This window comes from Chiloscyllium plagiosum, chromosome 36 (genome assembly GCF_004010195.1).
Source record: "Chiloscyllium plagiosum isolate BGI_BamShark_2017 chromosome 36, ASM401019v2, whole genome shotgun sequence".
NCBI classification, from domain to species: Eukaryota; Metazoa; Chordata; class Chondrichthyes; order Orectolobiformes; family Hemiscylliidae; genus Chiloscyllium; species Chiloscyllium plagiosum.
This window is the reverse complement of record NC_057745.1, coordinates 35,316,267-35,320,815: the sequence shown is the minus strand read 5'-3', so window position 1 is coordinate 35,320,815 and position 4,549 is coordinate 35,316,267.

The window sequence follows — 4,549 nt, the reverse complement described above, 5'->3', positions numbered from 1 at the left end:
TGGGGGTGGGGAGAAAGTAGCATAGAGTACAATGGGTGGATGTGGGTGGGATGAAGGTGATAGGTCAGAGAGGAGGGTGGAGTGGATAGGTGGAAAGGAAGAGTGGCAGGTAGGACAGGTCATGGGGACAGTGCTGAGCTGGAAGTTTGGAACTGGGGTGAGGTGGGGGAAAGGGAAATGAGGAAACTGGTGAAGTCCACATTAATGCTTGAAGGAGAACCGTTGCTGGTGTTTTTGAATCTGTAGTCCGTACTGTTTGTCCTGTTCGGTTCCAAACTCTGCTGGTTTAAAGGTGGTCCAAAGTCTGTGTGGGATGAGTTGGTTACGGAGGCAGGCACTGAGGTAGCAAGTGTGGCTGTGGTAACGAGTCTGTTTCAGGACATGGTTGAAGAGCTTCAGGGCAGAGGAAATGACCTGGGAGTTGCAGTGGGAGAGGGACTCCTGGAGATTCTTGTAGAGAGAGGAAGAAAACTTCTTCAAGGCAGGCATCCTTGCAAGAGGATTCGCAGTAGGGTTAAAATCAACGAGGTAAAAACAAGGACTGCAGATGCTGGAAACCAGATTCTACCATCCTCCTCTCTCTCCACCCTGCATCTCTCCACCCTACAAGCTCTCTGCCTCTATTCCTGATGAAGGGCTTATGCCCGAAATGTCGATTTTCCTGCTCCTCGAATGCTGCCTGAACTGCTGTGCTTTTCCAGCACCACTTTAATCTAGAATCTGGTTTCCAGCATCTGCAGACCTTATTTTTACCTACGGCTGTCCAGGACATTGGTTAGGCCACTTTTGGAATATTGTATGCAATTCTAGTCTTCTTCCTAATGAAAGGATGTTGTGAAACTTGAAAGGGTTCAGGAAAGATTTACAAGGACATTGCCAGGGTTGGAGGATTTGAGCGAGAGGGAGAGGTTGAATAGGTTAGGGCTATTTACCTTGGAGCATCGGAGGCTAAGGGATGACGTTATAGAGGTTATAAAATCATGAGGGGCATGGATAAGGTAAATAGACGTGTATTTTTCCTGGGTGGGGGAGTCCAGAACTTGAAGGCATAGGTTGAGGGCAAGAGGGGAAAGATATAAAAGAGACCTAAGGGGCAACTGTTTCTCACAGAGGGTGGTGCGTGTATGGAATGAGCTGCCAGAGGAAGTGGTGGAGGTACAATTGCAAGATGGGTATACGAATAGGAAGGGTTTGGAGGGATATGGGCCAGGTGCTGGCAGATGGGACTAGATTGAGTTGGGATATCTGGTTGGCATGGACAAGTTGGACTGAAGGGTCTGTTTCCGTGCTGTACATCTCTATGACTCTATGACAATTTGTTGCCCACTCACTTAATCCATCTGCATCACTTTGCTTCTCCTTATGACCTCTTCACCAATCACTTTCCTATCTGTCTGTGTGTCATCAGCAAATTTAACTACTATACCTTTGGTTCTCATCACCAAATCATTGATATAAATTGTAAACACTCTCTGCTTCCTGTTAGCCTCTATCCATGTCAAACCATTACGCCCAACACCATGAACATTTAATTTTCACAGCACCCTTTAATGTGGCATCTTATCAAATGCCTTCTGAAGATCTAAGTACAATACATGTAGGTACAAGTTCCCTTTTATCTACAGCACAAGTTACTTATTCAATAAATTCCAACATTTTGCTTTGACAAATCATGTTGGCTCTACCTTGAATGTATTCATGTTATATTGTCTTTAATAATAATGTCTAACATTTTCTTATGTCAGATGTTAAACTAACTAGCCTGTAATTTCATGCTTTCTGCTTCCCTCCCTTTTTGAATAAAGGAGTTACTTTAGTTATTTTCCAATTTAAAGGAACCTTCCCCAAATCTAATGAATTTTACAAGATTAAAATCAATACATTAACTATTTCAGAAGCAACTTCTTTTAAAGCTCTGGGATGAAGTACATTGGGATCCGAGAACTTTACAGTTCACAATGCCAACAATTTACTCAGTACTGCTTCCCTTTCAATTCCTGATTTCCTATTGTTTCTACAATGTTACTTGTATCACCTCTGTGAAGACCAATGCAAAATATCTATTCATTTCATCTGCCATCTCTTTATCCTCCATTATTAATATCCCAGAATCATTTTCCATAGGATCAACACTTCCCTTGTTAGCTGTTTTCTTTTTTAGATATCTGAAAAACCTTTTCTTATCTGATTTTATGTCCATGGCTAACTTTCTCTCATGCACTAATTTTTCCCTACTTAATAATCTTTTTTGAAATTCTTCACTGTTTTTCGTGTTCTGCCTAACCTTCTGACCTGCTATATATTGTTGCACAATTATATATCTTTTCCTTGAGCTAAATATGATCTTTGACTTTTATAGTTTACCGCAGATGGCAAGTCCATTCTTAGGATTTTTCTTATTTGGTGGAATGTATCAATTTTGCCCTTTCTGGAATGTCCACTTAAATGTTTTCCATTATATCTCTGTCCCCTTTCACTAGCTCTGCCTTCATGCCCTTATAATCGATCTTGCTTGAAGACAAAATAGTAATCTTGGATCCACACTTCTCTCCCTTAACAGTGTATATAAAATTCAATCATGTTATAGTCCCTGCTACCCAAGGAAACTTTCACGATGAGGTCAATAATTAATCCTGTTTCATTGATTACAGCCAGCCAGGTCTACAATAGCCTGCTCTCAAGTTCTGAATTGTTCTAAAAGCATTTAATTAATTCTTCCTCTGGAATGTTTGCTTATCTGATTTTTCCAGGCTTCATATAGATTAAAATCCCCATAATAATTGCTACACTGTTTTGACAAGCTCTCATTATTTATTTCTTGATACCCTGTCCTACCATGCTGTTACTGTTAGGGGACCAGTGCACAACTCACACATCTGACCTCTTGCCTTTACCATTCCTCATCTCTACTCAGACTACTTCTATATCCTCGTTTCTTTAATTTAGGTCATCCTTCTCTATTGAGCTAATATCATCTTTAATTAAACAAAACCACTCCTCCATCCTTTCCTCGCTCCCGCTCCTTCTTAAATGTCTCGTATTCTTTAATAATCAGGTCCCAATCTAGGTCATCGTGCATATACGTCTCATTTATGGCCAATATATTGTACTTATTTAACTCAATTTATACTGCTAGTTCATTTGTTTTGTTTCAAATGCTCTGTGCACTCAAACACTATCTTAAATTTTGTCTTTTTATTATTTTTGTAACCTCGTCTTTTCTGCTGATTTGCTCTTAAATCCGCATTCTCTCTCCTTGCTTGTCATTGCCTGTTTATCATTTCCCACATTAATTCCTTTCTCTGTTGCCTTTTGCTCCACTCTTTGATTCAGCACAACTTCCCAAACATTGGCCCTTGCCACCATTATTTTGGTGACAACCTGCTATACTTTCCGAGTTATTCTGTTCAGAAGAACCCCAAATTCAGCATAGTTTAGGTGCAGATTGTCCCAAGGGTACAGATGCCACATTCCACAGTATTTATGCCAGTGCCCCACAATCAGAACCAACTTGTACCTTACCAGATTTTCAGCCAGGCATTCACCCTCTAACTTTGTTTTTACTACGTCAATTTACACGTGGCCTGAGTAATAATCCTGAGATTATTACTTTGAGGGTAATAAAATTTGAAGTTTCATTTTTAGTTTATTTTGTATAACCGGTATTTGAAAAGGAGCAATGTACAGGGTCAGCAGCAGAAGGTAGAAGAATGCTTTCAAGTGAGATGTTCCTTTGGAAGCCTGGCACGGACACAATGGGCTGAATGGCCTCCAGCTGCACTCGCGAACAACTCTGTAATTTTGTGATCTACCAAGAACAAGTTAAAAATATTGTACACTCTTGTACACAATTCTTTAATCTTTTGAACTGTGTGATTTAACATATGTCATCTTGCCTCATGCTTCTAATCAAAATGTGTCACCTCACATAGAATCATATTCACAGCATGGAAACACACTTTTCAGTCTAACCATGCTGAATATAATCCCATATTAAACTAGTCCCTCCTGCCTGCTCCTGGCACATATCCCTCCAACCCTTTCCTATTCATGTTCTTATCCAAATGACTTTTAAAAGTTGTAATTCTTCCTACATCTACCACTTCCTCAGGAAGTTCATTCCTCTGTGTAAAAACATTTGCCCCTCATGTCTTTTTTTTTAAATCTCTCTCCTCTCACCTTAACAATGTGTCCCCTAGTTTTAAAACCCCTAATCCTAGGGAAAAGGCACCTACCATTAAGCCTATCTATACTCGTCATGATTTTATGAACTTCCATAAAGTCACCACTCAAGCTCCTATGCTCCAGTGAAAAACGTCCCAGTCTATCATCTCTCCTAAATTGAATTTCAGCTGTAATGTGTCCACCATTTCACATTTCAGCTGTAATATGTCCACCATTTCACATAGCAGTCTCTGCATTTTTCTTTCTCACTGTTTTCAGCATGTCCACATTTTCTGCACATTTTGAAACTGTGCTCTGTACTCCCAAGTTCTTCTATTCTATGTACATTAAAAGGAAGGGTTTAGAGGGATATGGACCAATGCTG